A 15,220-nucleotide genomic window follows, 5' to 3' on the forward strand; every position below is an offset into this window, starting at 1 on the left:
CACGTTAACATAGTCTTGCAACAGCACGGTTGCATTTCCTTCATGAAGCTGATAGGTTACTGAGCAAACATGTTAGAGCCAGAAGGGTGACTGATAGTTTGCAAGGACAGTTACAATCGCATCTTCGCAGTCATTTCCCTTCCCAAAGCATCTGTTACTGTATTTGCTAGATGTCTGAAAATAAAGCTTCCTCAGGGGCACTTCACCCATCCTAGTTGTGGTGGGTTGACCCCGGCTGGACACCAGGTGCCCACCAAAGCCGCTCTATCGCTCCCCCCCACCAGCTGGACAGGGGAGAGAAAATATAGCAAAAGGCTTGTGGGTCGAGATAAGGACAGGGAGATCACTCAGCAATTACTGTCACAGGCAAAACAGACTCAACTTGGGGAAAATTAATTTCATTCATTACCAATCAAAATCAGAGTACGATAATGAGAAATAAAACCAAACCTTAAAACACCTTCCCCCACCCCTCCCTTCTTCCCGGGCACAGCTTCACTTCTGAATTCTCTACCTCCTCCCCCCTCCAGCAGCACAGGGAGACAGGGAATGGGGGTTGGGGTCAGTTCATCACACGTGGTCTCTGCTGCCCCTTCCTCCTCAGGGGCAGGACTTCTCACAGCCTTCCCCTGCTCCACCGTGGGGTCCCTCCCATGGGAGACAGTCCCCCACAAACTTCTCCAATAGGAAGCCTTCCCGTGGGGTGCAGTCCTTCTGGAACAGATTGCTCCAGCATGGGTCCCCCGCCGGGTCACAAGTCCTGCCAGAAAACCTGCTCCAGCGTGGGCTTCTCGCCCCATGGGGCCACAGGTCCTGCCAGGAGCCTACTCCAGCGCAGGCTTCCCACGGGGTCACAGCCTCCTTCGGGCATCCACCTGCTCCGGCGTGGGGTCCTCCACGGGCTGCAGGTGGATATCTGCTCCACCGTGGACCTCCATGGGCTGCAGGGCGACAACCTGCCTCACCATGGTCTTCCCCACGGGCTGCAGAGGAATCTCCGCTCTGTCACCTGGAGCACGACCTCCCCCTCCTTCTTCACTGACCTGGGCATCTGCAGGGTCGTTTCTCTCACATATTCTCTTTCCCGGCTGCGACTGGTGTCGCGCAGGTTGCTTTTTCCTTTCCCCTTCTTAAATCTCTTCTCCCAGAGGCGCTACCACTGTCACTAATGGGCTCAGCCTTGGCCAGCAGGGGGTCCATCTTGGAGCTGGCTGGCGTTGGCCCCGTCAGACATAGGGGAAGCTTCTAGCAGCTTCTCACAGAAGCCACCTCTGTAGCCCACCCCGCTACCAAAACCTTGCCATGCAAACTCAATACACTAGTAGTAAAGGAAGAACAAGGTTATGTTCAATGTGTGAATCTCAAGATCAGAATTAAAGTCCTTTATGTTGGGAAGTCTCTCAGATACGTAGTAACCTGTCAATCCATCCTGAACTTTGCCATTCCCCAATACAAATGCTGCCCAGTCACGTTTTCACCCTAAGCTTAAGCTGTGTATGTGTCCTCCGACGCCTTCCTTGATCCTACCTGCCTGCTTTATCAGTGACCTGGATTCTTTAGCAGGAGATGCTGAAGCAGATTCTTACAGTCACGTCAGGGTGCAGCAGGGATGGAGAAACTCTTCAGGCTACTCTGGCAAGGCAGCTGCATTTCTATGTCCTTTAATAAAATTAGATGCCCTATCTTCTGAACTATCACTTGTCCCTACCCCCAACAGCTGGGAGTCTGCTGTCTTTAGGATCTGTCTGCTGTTACTGAGAAGGTTTGGATAGTACACCAATTTAAATGGTCATGCATCCACGTCAAGTATTTCTAAATGTTTCATGAAGTGCTCAGCTTGCAAACCAACATTCCTCTGCAAGTATTTATTTCTGTCCTTCTTCAGAGAGGTTATGCTGTCACTGCAGATCTGGCCTATTCAATAAACACGTAAAATCTTTGCATTGTGCAGTGAACACAGAAATGAGTTATGCACTTTATCGTGATAACTAAATATGGGCAAGTCTTCAGAGCTCTCAGAAAAAAATCAAAGAACTGAGCTCAGGCAGCTGTGCCACCATTTAAAGCAATTTCATTAAGCAGTTAAGAAAAAGAATAAAATGCATTAGGTTAACATCAACTATTACCAACTCTACCAACTACCTCTCGTGTGACTGAGAGGAAAAGCTCGGTATCCTCCTAATGCTCAAAATTCTTATTTCCACACATACTTACTAACATGGCTGGGAGCCTTAGGTCCACTTTGAAAGAGAAAGTAACTTGATGGGGCATTTGCAGCCCCTCTAGCAAAACCATTCTGAGGCAGAACTGTGCGTAGCTTCATGGTGAACATACGGCACAAACTGTTTCTATATTCCTGTTTTTGGAATCAAACCAACTTACCGCATCTCCATGAAGGCAAACAAAAATCTTTGGCAAGCTTATATAAATGTACATTCCAAACCCTAAAAAATTCAGCAACTGACCTAAGCAGGTCTGGGAGTCACCACAATCTGAAACATGCTAACTGTCCTCCACAAGCTGCTCTCCAGTTTTTGCGCTCTGACGTTGCATCAGCACTGTCACTGGAGAACCTTTCAACATTTGTACGTGAAGAGTAAGTTTCTTTTACCTTTAGCACCATCAGGTCATCAAAGCTGCAGTCCACAATGAGGCGAAGTGTACTAGGAACAACTTCCCTTCGCATACGCTTTCTGTCATTCACTTCACTACTGGAGTCCGATTTTGACTGACGTTCAAGTTTTCTCTTCTGGCGTTTTTCTTTTCGTTTCTGCCTAAAGAGACAAACAAACAAATACATCTTCAAAAAGTGCTGCCAAATCTGCTGAGGCACGTGTTATGCACACAAATGCATACTTCTACAATCAAGGTGGTTGTCCCATGACCGTGGTAGTTTAAACTTATCCTGTTGCTTCCATTTGTGCTAGGCTGATACCAGCATGAAACACACCCCCCATCTTTGTGAAGTTCTGTATATACCTACAAAGACAGACATCTGACACAAATTCAACGAAGTCAATAGTGGGAGTTGCGTGGATTTACGGGTGCTCCGAGTCAGGTCTCATAACAGAAACAACCAAAAAGATTGCCAAAATTGCACTATCGGAATCGGAATGTGGAAGGCAATTTACCTCCTGTTTCAAGTTTTTCAAAAGACTTCTGAAACAGTTGTTTCTTCCCTCTGGTCCCCTGACGGGAGCAGGCAGTTGGGAGATCAAATTTCGGAGACAGCAACTTTAACAGCCACTCTCTGGGGGAGGAACACTTTGCATTCAGCAGGACAAGGATAAACCACCACCAGCCCATTTGCAGATAAGGTTTCTCTCAACAAAATAAAACAGAAGCTCATCATCTTCCAAAACTATTTTAACAGGTTGTAAGTCAACATAACTTACAGCAGAGCATTTCATGTGTCAAAAGAAATTTTTTTTAGTCACTGACTTTGTAAGATTCACCAAGTCTGACAGCACTGGGGAAAGAGGACGCAGCCCATTCAGAAAGGGACAAAGCCACATGTTACTTCTCCCCTCCGACAAACCAAAAACATGCAAGTTTGAATCCCTCCCGACATCCTCTTCAAGTTGAGGAACACTTCTAGTATGAAGAGAGAATGCTTACCTTTATAGCTTCTTCATATGCAGATGGAGTAGCCTGTGACTACTGCTTTAAACCTGGCATGGGAGAAAACTAGTTCAACTGCCTTGATTTGCTAAAGCAATCCACACGCAAATTCTGCTGACACATCATTATTATTAGCACTCAATACTACACATGATCCTGCAAAAGCTATTTTGCAAACCACACCTCTGTAGATCTTTCTGTTCTTCCCACTGTTTCTGCTTCAACAGCTTCTTCCTTTGCCTCTTGGACATGGGCTCAAGGCATTCTTCCTTGTCTGAGCCTGCCTCCTGTCTCTCTACCGGACTGTCACTTGACTTCACCTTTCCTTCCACATCAGGAACTTCAGGAGACATGGTGTTTTCTGTTGGCACCTCTGGACTTTCTCTTGGTGTTTCTGATGACATTCGCTTTTGGCTGGGTTTCCTGACTTGTTCCTCAACACTTGATAAATATTTCACTGAAAGCAAGCTCTTCCCTCACCAATCCTGTAAGAAACAAAACAGTAGTATGAGTGTTATTAACAAGAAGTGCAATTAGAAAAAATATTACTCTACACCTACTGTAAACCTGAATAAAGAAAAAATAATAAGTACGAGATGGCCTTTTCTTGTTTAAAGCTAGGTTAGTGCCTCTGCAAACAGTAACATGTAAAATACCAGAGAGATTATAATCTGTATTCAGATCCCGTCTAAAACTCTGCCTGCTACATTGCAGCTATTCAACAGTTTCCAATTAGAAACTCTGTGAAAACACAACGGCATAAAAGCAGGGAATCACACTGGATTAAACATAAAAGAAAAACCATCAGCAGTACTATTATGTGTACACAAACTATTTTCAAACATAGAAACAGAAAAAATCAAAGAGGTTATCTTGTGATAGAACTAAAGCCATTTGGGGGGAAAAAAAAAGGTGAACAAGCTGTACACCTTCAAAATTAATTTTTATTTCTTCTGAGAACCAAAGACACTGGCCAACCACTGATGCTGGCCACTGTCAGTGGTCAAAACACAGCAAGTAAGGGGATGAACAGACTGAACTGTTAACTCAGCAAAACGTTCTGCATTCAAATCAGTTACAATTATACCCTCTCCTTTTCAATAACAAGTATTATTTTTTAATAGTAGCAGCTCCCCTGTGCTCAACAGCCGCGTAGTTTTCTACAGATAACTACTTCACTGGAGAAGGCTGCGCTGACAGAGCCAACATGCAGAAAAAACAATCCCCTGGCTTCTTCAGTAACAGAAGAGCTGGAAAACCACACGAAACGCCAGAAAACCAGACGTGTTTCAGCTAACACGCCCCAGTTTCCCTCCCTGGGGGTGTTACGACCTTAAGGCCCAGGGAGCCGAGATGGTTGTGGGTGCCAAACGGCACGGCCTGGCGCGGCACAGGTGCGTCTGCAGCCGCCACAGCGTGCACGCCCCGCGGATACCGAGCTCTATACGTACATCTGTGTACGTATATATACACCCATATACACACATACATCTATATACAGACACGTATCTATGTATACACACATTATATATATAGAAACACACGCGTTATTTTTGCTCACGCGCCGAAGTACCTCATAAGTCCACAGGACCGGCCACCTCCGCCCACAAGGGCCCGGGGAAGGGCCGCGACCCGCCCGCCACAGGCGGCAGCGACAGCCGGGAGTGGGGAGGGGGTGTCACGCTCCCCAGGCCGCCATTTTCCCCGCCTTCCCTCAGAGGAAAGCCGAGCCCGAACCCCAGCTCCCGTCCCGCCCCACCCCCTCCCACACCAAGGGGTAACGGACGCGGCGGGGGAGGGAAGGGGGGGCTGTAACGTACCCGCGAGCCGCCCCACGCGCAGCGCCGGGGGGAGGAGGGGTGGGGAAGGGGCGGGTGATGGGAGGAGGGGGAGGAGCAACGGCTCCGCCACGCGCGCCTCCCCTCCCCTCCCCGCCCGCCACGACTTCAGATCCCGGCGAGCAACGGGCGGCGGTCACGTGGCGCTAACGGACAGCGCCCCGGCGCTGAGGGGAAGCGCCGCGCCGCGCCGCGCCACGCCACGCAGATAGCGAGTGAGCGCGAGTTTCGGCGAGTTTCCCCTCTCCTGCCCGCGGAGCGTCCGGTAGCCGTGTCGGGACCCGTCCCGGCCGGTTGCGCAGGCAGGGGGGGAGCTGGCCTCGCCCGTTTGCGCTGATCGCTCTGTTCTCAGTCAGCTCTGGCGTCAGCTGGAACAGCTGCCAGTCAAATAGGAAAGGAACAAACAACCACCGTAACAAAAGCACTCGAGGATCAGTCGCAGTTTGGGAGGGTTTCTCGGTTTTGCATCATCCCTTACAACAGCGGCTGACAAGCCGAGGTCGGCTGCCAGTGGCGGCCACCGGCCCACGGCAGGGTGAGTGGACGTGGGTGCCGTGGCCAGGCTTTAGGGGCCTTTAGAGCCTGCCCTTGCAGGCTTTTGCTTTACTTATTAATCTGTCTTTATCTCAACCCATGAGTTTCCTCACTTCTACTCTTCTAATTTTCTCACCCATCCCACTGGGGGGGGGGGGGGGGGGAGTGAGCGAGTGGCTGTGTGGGGCTTAGCTGCTGGCTGGGGTTAAACCACGGCAGATGTCCAAAGGATCAGGGACATGAAACGCTGCAGGTGCTCATTAGTATGAAGTGCAGAGATAAAATGGAGCAGCAGGTAAGATCCAGAGCTAGCATGCAGGGCAGGTCACATGAAACCTGTTCAAACAGCTTAGGCACCATATCTGAAGGTTATACAAACGTGCATGACAGGGCAATGGAGCTGCATTAAGCAAGCACGGGATGATGACATCCAGTTTTGTGAGGAGGTAAACAAAGACTTGCAGAAATAAACACCAATACATTCCCAGAACACCCAGAAAATAAGTAAATTGCTCAGGGGACGATGCCTCATTGATTTTAGTAAGCTCAAGAACAAAAGCCAAAGGTGGAAGCTGCTGCAAATTAGCCAGACACCAGTTATGAAAGTTTATGGGTTTAGAGCAAGTATTAAAAAAATCTGAAGAGGAAAATAATATCTAAGGAGAGTACTGAATCAAGTATGAACACCCCCTTTTTAAATAATGCCTTTTATCTTCCTTTTAGGTCTCTGAAAAATCACAGCCAAGTGAAAAACGAGAATAACAAAGCACATCTTGCACTACTTGAAGTAAAAAAGGAACAAAAGGGAATGAGTATGAATCAACGGTTTTATTATATACTGGCTTTAGGAGTGTCAGTAGCAGACGCTGTTGTTCCAGCTAACAGAGCTACCTTCTTGGAAGAGAGACAATTAAGCTATACATTTCAAAGATGGGCCAAATTTTAGTCAGCCTTAGATTTGGAAGTCATACTGAAGTTCATCTCTACCTTCCAGAGTAACTTATCACAAGAAGAATGTGTGCTAACTCAAAGCTTATTTTAAAATCCCCCTGCACAGTAAACGGATATTTTCCAATAATATGAACCAACAACCAACAGCAGCACGGTGAACCTATGATCTTCAGTGTGATTACCTAATGAGCTGCATGCTGGATCTATGACATATCCTGAGCAGTAAAAAGTTTTGTTTAAGTCAAAGAAATGCTGGAACTCTTCAAACTTATCTGACCTTATCCTCAAGCTCTAAGGATTTTAGGAATGCCATCTTCAAGATCTATTTTACAAATAGGTAAATGCATTGTTAATTCACACAAGCCACCCAGTGCAGAGGAGAATCTTCCTCTAGAAGTTCTGTGACAGCGCTCGCACTGAGGTACCACCGTAATGATTCAAAACAGACTAACCTCCAAATGTGTTGTTACAGCCATCCACATCACTGCAAAGTGTGCATCAGCAGCGTGACAGTACCCATAAACCAATACATGCTTACATCGTCATCCATCTATTGATTTTCAGCTAACTATGCATTTAAATAGCTGATACCTGATCTTTCTTGAAGCTGCCAACAGGAAGGTTCAGGTTATTAAGCAGTTTCAGGAAAGGGACAGATGTCAGTAGGTAACAATATTTCAAAGGCAAGCCCAACAGTCCTAGGCTGCACTTCAGGCTATTTTCTTTTTGAGTTCCTTGGCTCTGGGGCACAAAGAGTGGGCACAGCCAGTCTCCCAGCTGCAGCTGGCAGTCAAAGTGCCTCAAGACTGCCCTGAGCTGAGGTGCTGATGTGGCTTTTTGGAATAACTGGTCAGTGTGGATCCCCTTGGCCAGCTACAGCCCTGTGCAGCACGCCAGCTTGTACTGCAAAAAACCACCATCAGTGGCCAACTTCTTGACTGAAAGCCCCTAAGATGGGATTATTCAGAGAGGCTCTTTTCCACTCCGATAATTCAGATGCCCTCCTGCAAAGGCTAGAATCAAACACAGTTGCTCCATAAGCAAACATAGGGTCAATGAGCACATATGACACGGGACCCGAGTCTACGTGGAAACCAAATTAAAGATAGATTGACCTGAATCCAGGAAAAGGACAAGCAGGGGGCTAGTACACTAACCTGCAGTAGTACAGTGTTTGGGAAATTGCCACAGCACAGATGCAGATGAACGCTGCTGGGGTCCCTGACTTCAGGAATCTGGTAGATCTGTCACGGCCCACCCACAACCAGGGGGGCCGAGTCTCAGTGGGAAGGGAACGAGACAACAGGCTTACTTATGGCACCTTGCTGTGAGCTGCCTGTTGCATGCCACTAAAGTCAAGTTTGCCTATTTCATCCAGAAGGTTTGACTTTCTGCCATATCCCCTTCATATTTCCTGCTTCTGAGACTTTCTTCTCAGGTTCATCAAGCCATACTTTCTTTATTGCCTTTCTAATGTTTTATTAGACAGGTGTAAAGATCTCTGGATGTGTTCTGCTGTTCAGCAGCTGCTCAGGATTGCTGAGTAATAGTTCTGGCAGTATCCACAACTTTTCAAAGCTCAGCAATGAAAATCAGAGCTTTCATAAGCAGAGCAATGATGTCTGATGGTGAAACACAGTGATCATATTCTTCTAGAGCTTCCGTGCAGCTTTTCTTTTTCATGTTCTGTTCTCCATCTCCATGGTGGCCAGGGAAAAAATTGACTTACACTGAAAAAAGGAAGATTCAAGTTACACTGCAGAAGAAAACTTCCTCTGGGCATGGATAGCAAAAAAGGTAGATTGCTTGGAGATGGTGTGGCACCATCATCTTGGAGGTCTGTAAGACCTGGTTAGGCAAGCGTGCCAGAGCTGATCTTCCCTGGGGACAGCAGGGTGAAGCAGAGAACTTCCCTGCCTATTTTTCTACAGTTTTGTTAACTTGGTGCAGCTGAAGCTAGGATTCAAAGAAGGATTTTTCTTTAAGAAATGCCTGAGAGCGCTGCAGGTGAGTATTTATTTGTGTTACCAGAAACTAATTTCTTGTCTTTTCCTATCACAAAACAGTACAGTGATTAATCTCTGCTTCCAGTGCAATGCTTTAGTGGGCCATGCCTGAAATATGCAAGGGTGTCCTTCTTGAAAATCTTGAGAATAAGACAGCCAGGCCTGTAGATTGCAAACAAGGAATAAATGTGCTTTCTTAAATAACATGCCACAAGCTAGAACACCAGAGTGCCGACCAGTGCTACAACTTGCATACAATATGTAAATCCAAAATGCAAAAAAAAAAAAAAAAAAAAGAAAGTACATTTAGTGATCTCCAAAGCCAGCAGTATGTGCTGCCTGTAGAGCTTTGCTGGCTTTCCTTTTCAGTCCCACCTCACCTTTTCTGTGCGCGCCACTGTACAAGGGGAGCTGGAGGACAATTATGGTTGTCAGGTACCAGTAAAATAAATAGGTGGAAAGAAAAAGCTTAGAGAAGCAAAGCAATTTACTGCCTGATTTTAGCCTGAAATCAGAACCAAGAGGGGCACTTAACCACTGAATAAATGTTCCTACTTGTTAAATAATCATATCTGGCATTACTGAACATACTAAATCCACTCCTGAAAGGAGTGATAGAATCATGGAATTCAGTCATGAGGAAGCAGGTTCCCAATTGATAGTAAGCACTGATAATAACTGCCTTGCAATGTCTCCCAACTGGCAGTTCAGGAAAGGATCCAGATCTTCAAATGTTACAGCAGCCCCTCCCCTCGCAGCCTGGAGATATTCGAACATAGAAAGATCAGAGGCTTTTATCTACCATTTCTGTCTGTTTTGTCATTGTTTACTCACAGTTGCTATTTATTGTCCCAGGCTGTTCTGCTCGCAAACTGATTTTAGCTAGAAACTGCCACAAATGCAACTGAAAACAGAGATGGTATTTCTTTTGCCTGAAGAACATCTGGCACTGAGAAAGTTATCTTTGTATCTCCATGATATGATCCTGAACGCTTCTTTCTCTATCACTATAGAGCTGGAGTTGGGAATTGTAGGAATGGGGACAACAAAGTGGTTCATGGTTTTACTTTACTGTAGATCTTTATGTAGGTCGTAATCCTCTGAACTGCATAGGAAATTGCACAGGACTGCTACCAGGACTGTAGCTGGTGCTGCTTACTCTATCATCTATTTTTTTTAATCAGAAAGTTGGATGCCATTTGGAACAGATATTGTGTCTCTCCAGCTTTGACTAGAGGTCTTTCAGAAGCACCTTCCCACGGACGCAAAGAGAGCCCCTCCCGAGAACCACTGCTTTAAGAAACATTAACAAATTTTGAAACCAAAGGAAATTGCTGGAATCACCCACCAATCCAGACTTCTTTCAATTACCTTTCACCAAGACTTTTATCAAGAACTCCCAAAGCATTTTCAGCCAGCCTTTTATTTCAAGATTTCAGCTGCTGTTTGATCCAAAGCTGAAAGAAATCTGTAATGCTCTGCTCTATCTGGCCCATCTTTCTCGACTTCTGAGTTCTAGCTGGGTGCAAGATCTAATGTACCTTTAAAACTTAATTCTCCAGCTCAGTTTTACACTTCTACAGAACATCATAGCTGTTTTCTTATACAGATAGGCATTGCATAAATCCTTGGATTTGATATTCTGTGCATGCAAATCCCCAAATCTAGTTCTGAGTTTTCCCTATGTATCCACCCAGCTTAAGGGCCAAATCTTTCTTGCTTTCCGCAAGACTTAGGCTTTTGAAAATAGGACTTCACGTTGAGCCCAGACTCCTGGAGGCCGTCCAAGGTAAAGATGGTATAGATAACTGATGTGAAGATATAGATAAGAATAAGTTTCAAGAGTAACTTAAGATCCTTCATTATGTCTAAACTGGTGGACCCAGGCATGAATTCAACCTTTTTTTTCCAATGTCAACCTCAATTAACATCTGGAAAATGTTTTTCACACAGCAACAAAATACGTGTCCCAAAGAGCTATTCCTTTTAAAATTTAAAAATAATCTTAGTATTTCTATAGCACTATAGTGGAGGAAATATGGGTCAGCTCTGGGGAAAGCGTGAAAAGGCGAAGGGCCAGAATTACTGGCAGATTCCGATTCCTTAATAATATTTCATCCTTTCACCTCCCACTGAAATCAACAGGCTGAGCTGAATAAGGGAACCATACGGTATCCAAACATCACAGAACACATAACTTTGGCAACTAACACTACTGCTCTTCACCTGAGTCGATCAATTCTCCCTTTCTCCTTTTAGATATGTCATCATCTCTTTAACGTTGAACACATTATGAAGTTGTCTTGCAGCATCAGCAGTAGTACCTCTCCCTAGGCATCCTAGTCACAGAATTAGATTGTATTTCCCAGTCAATGAATCTATCCCTCTGCTTTGTAAAAACCAAAAGTTTTCCCAAATGATCCCTTTCATCAATTTACCAAATAAAGTTAAGCTCCTTGTACTGCATCTCAGGGAAGTGCTGTTCCAGAACCTCACTTCCATTTGCTGTATTTGGATAAAGACAATACTGCACTATGTGAGATCTTAATGGCAGCTCCCTTTTAATGAGTCCGGCTGGCTATTTGCTTAGGTTGCTTTTATAGCGACTACTTGTAAATCCCAAGCGATTATAAAAAATGAAGTATACTGGAAAAACAAGGTTTGCAGCTTGCACTCTGTTCTGTAGGCAGACAGTCATGGTCCCCAGGAAGCCATTTTGTTGTCATAGCTACTTGAAAATTAACTGAACAGCAGTATGAAAGACTTCTACCTTGCAGTCCCTTCCACATTCTTTGAATTTCTTGAATCCTTCCTTGCAACAATGGCCCGCTGTTTCTTACATGTAGCAAAGATGCAGGTATTTTCTGTTAACTCTGGCTCTCTTGTGCTCTTCCCCCATCCATAGACACAGAGGATTCATGAGGAGGTAGATCCACAATTTCATGCCAACCTTGCTGGCTTTATTTAAAAAGAACTGATAAAAGTGTTTTCAGGAACAAAATATACATCTTAACACATGCCCCACAGGTCCTGACACTTTGTGTCCCCACGTGTGACAACTCAAAATCAGCCCGTGCTTCATGTTACCTCGGTGCCTCCACGACAACAGCCTCTTCTCTACCTGGGCCTTACAACAAAGCAAATGGTAACAGGCCATTTTGGGTTGCAGGATGTGGTGGGTTGACCCTGGTTGGATGCCAGGTGCCCACCAAAGCCGCTCTATCACTCCCCCTCCTCAGCTGGACAGGGGGGAGAAAAATATAACAAAAGGCTCGTGGGTCAAGATAAGGACAGTTTAATAAAGTGATAGCAAAGGTCGCGCGCGCGAAAGCAAAAGGAAAAACAAATGATGTTATTCTCTACTTCCCATCAGCAGGCGATGTCTAGCCGCTTCTCGGGAAGCAGGGCTTCCGTACGTGTAGTGGTTGCTCCGGAAGACAAAATGCCCCCCACTTCCGTCTCCCTTTACTTAGCTTTTACATCTGAGCTGATGCCATATGGTATGGAATATCTGTTTGGTGAGTTTAGGTCAGCTGTCCTGGTTATGTCCCCTCCCAAGATCTTGCCCTGCCCCAGCCTGCCATTGAAGGGAGGGCAAAAATGTTGGAGAGACAGCCTTGATGCTGTGCCAGCACTGCTCAGCAGCAGCCAAAACACTGGTGTGCTATCAACACCTTTCTAGCTACTGATGCAGAGCACAGTGCTATGAGGGCTGCTGTGGGGAGTATTAACTCCATCTCAGCCAGACCCAATACACAGGATCAGAAGCTAGCAGCTGCATGGACCCTTTCTTAGAGCTTCTGCTATCAGCTGCCTTCTCTTCTTGACAAGATTCCACAGCATCTTAGCCTGTAAGTTATCCAAACGTTCGTTGTAATGACAGAGTCACACCAGTCACGCTCCTCTTTTTCCCCCCAAGTGTAAAAAAACCTCCCCACACTTCTTCCATTTATTGCTTTTCTCCAACTTCTTGTGGACAATGCCACGTATTCCCACTTCTGCCGAGTACAAAAAGAAAGTGTGCCCCATTTTTCTGCAAAAGACCTTAAAATCATGACGAGCAACTTAAATGTAATTTATTGATGACCGCAGAGCCAAAGTTTTTACCCTCCTCTTTGTTCCCAAGATGGCTTGCAAAACCTACAAAACCAACAAAAAATTAAATGAGTAGCAGTCACTCACAGGTACAATGTCCTGAAATAGATGCACCTGGAGACCACAAGCTAATGGACTGCTATGGCCCCCCTGTGCGACCAAAAGCACTGATTCTGGTCCACCATCACAGGGAGGGAAAAGTCATCTCCCACAGCTGTGCTTTCTGGAATATGAGCAGTGGTAAGGAAATAGGAGCCTGTGAAACCCAGACACACAAAATATCCTGTGACTGAGTGTCTGAGTCTACATAATAACGCTTGTAAACTTGGAGGGTTTCTAAGGCGACCTGAAAAGTGTACTGGAGTTGCAACTTCAGTGTAGCAGGAATCTGGGTTTTGTGGACAAAGCACCATTGGAGAAATCTCTGGCAATAAGCGGTGGCCACATTGCAATTTAGATTTCTAGATTTTCTTTCTGTTACTAGATTCAAACTGCAATCGCATGACTACATTTAAGATCCTTACTGGTCAATGCCTGAAAATACATTTTTACGCTTACTCACTTAACCCCATTAACCCTACTTGATGATGACAATTTCACCTGTTGAAACTATGTAGCACTGCACTTGTACTCTAGAAAAAATCATCCCTAAAATCTTGTCCAAAAGCATGAATTTTCTTGAACACAAAACCCCAAGGCCAGGTGATTTTATAGTCCTGTGCACAGCCTTTTTTTCTGTGTCCACACGCAAATACTAATTCTCTACAGAAATCGGTTATTTCTGGTCATGAATATCCTCATGTTAAAGAGGAAGAGTGCTAAAAACATAAAGGATGAAGTGGAGGTACACAAGCTCTTCCCTCTGCTAACGTCAGGCAAAAGATGCGGCTGTGCTGCTGCCACGGTGGCGCACAGTTCAGAATTGTCAACAGAATCGGTTCTAGAACCTCCCCGGATCACCAGCCCTGCGCCTGTCACAGCTGCTCAGCAGAGCAGACAAGCCAGGCTGCTGCTCGCTCAGCTGAAGACCCCTACCCAAGGAAAGACGTGAATCCTTGCTACAGGGTGAATCTTACCTGCTGCAGCAGGCAAAAAGGTACTGCCGACTTAGCATCCTGCCGAGGAGGACCTCTACTGCGCTGTTTCTCAGGTAGTTAGACCTTTCTGTCCATTACATCACTTACACACTTTCCGGGTACAGACGGAGAACTAGTGAAAAAGCAATAAATGACCTAAGTTTCATTTTCTCTCAAGAACCCATTAGCACAGTCAGATAGAAGACTACTCTAAATAACTGTTGTACACATCCTTTGTAAGGAAACAGGAAGCCTTCAAGTATTTTTGAATACTGCAATGATAATCAACATTTTGTGTGCGGTTTTACCTACAATACAAAAATGACAGCGCTGGCTGGTAACATTGTTCTGTCAAACATCCAGTTGTTCATGGTATCGCTGCATTTAATTCTACTGATTTAAATATTAACAATGTCGTAAGTTGCTATTTTGGTAAAGTAACACACCTAAAATCCCCAAAACATATTGTACCAGCAATTACTGTATATAATACTCTGAGGCTGCTAAATAACTAGTGAGATTCTAGAAGTATGTTTCACAAGACCGTTTAGATTACCACAGAAAACCCACTAAACAATTTATTAGAGAACCCTCCCACATGAACTTAATTTTAAAAAACTTCAGTTAGATATAGTTAGTCCTTTATAGAGAGCCAACACAAAAACGTAAGCAGGATTATGTAGAAAAACAGAAGGCCCAGAATAAAGAATGTAACTTCTGCTCCTCCAAGTTACTTTATACATTATTTTGAGTAAGCATTTAATCTTAAGCATATGGAGAGGATATTTTATGGTAAAAATATTTATAGGGCTTTGGAAAAGCTAGTCTCCCAATTAATTATTATTTTTTTTAAGTTATAAAAGTTGGCTGAGAAATACAAGTGCAATCAGGATGTTACACAAAATAGCCATCTTCATTATTTCATTATTCAATCAATCCACTACAACCAAAATCAGAAGATGTGTATTTTTACTTTTGGTATCAGGAGATACAGGTATTTTAAATTTGAAAAAAAAAAAAAAAAAAAGGCTGAGCTTGCAGTAAGCTACAAACCATTTGGACGAACTGTAGCTTCCACCCTGCCTCCTCGTGCACTGAA

General features: G+C 45.0%; 1 protein-coding gene and 1 long non-coding RNA gene across 46 annotated transcripts in view; one reads left to right on the forward strand and one right to left on the reverse strand.

The window, feature by feature from the left end:
* The window catches only part of LOC142032347 (alcohol dehydrogenase 1-like), a 330,614-nt gene that overhangs the window by 70,449 nt on the left and 244,945 nt on the right, over positions 1-15,220 (reverse strand). For 39 of the 45 annotated variants that reach the window (XM_075031193.1, XM_075031006.1, XM_075031212.1 and 36 more), the window contains 5 exons: positions 14,122-14,254; positions 3,805-4,106; positions 3,619-3,671; positions 3,132-3,250; positions 2,612-2,774 (listed from right to left, as the gene is read on the reverse strand). The gene's annotated coding sequence lies outside the window, so the exon portion shown is untranslated. Of the gene's footprint in view, positions 1-2,611; positions 2,775-3,131; positions 3,322-3,618; positions 3,672-3,804; positions 4,107-5,194; positions 5,416-5,441; positions 5,580-14,121; positions 14,255-15,220 lie in introns of those variants that run through there. The other 6 variants (XM_075031128.1, XM_075031292.1, XM_075031300.1 and 3 more) reach the window with 6 other exon arrangements.
* On the forward strand, positions 5,592-7,916 carry LOC142032689 (uncharacterized). Its single transcript, XR_012650950.1, has 2 exons — positions 5,592-5,994; positions 6,717-7,916. It is a non-coding gene; the product is annotated as an uncharacterized LOC142032689 (long non-coding RNA).

The sequence above is a fragment of the Buteo buteo genome, chromosome 1, assembly GCF_964188355.1.
Source record: "Buteo buteo chromosome 1, bButBut1.hap1.1, whole genome shotgun sequence".
Taxonomy (NCBI): domain Eukaryota; kingdom Metazoa; phylum Chordata; class Aves; order Accipitriformes; family Accipitridae; genus Buteo; species Buteo buteo.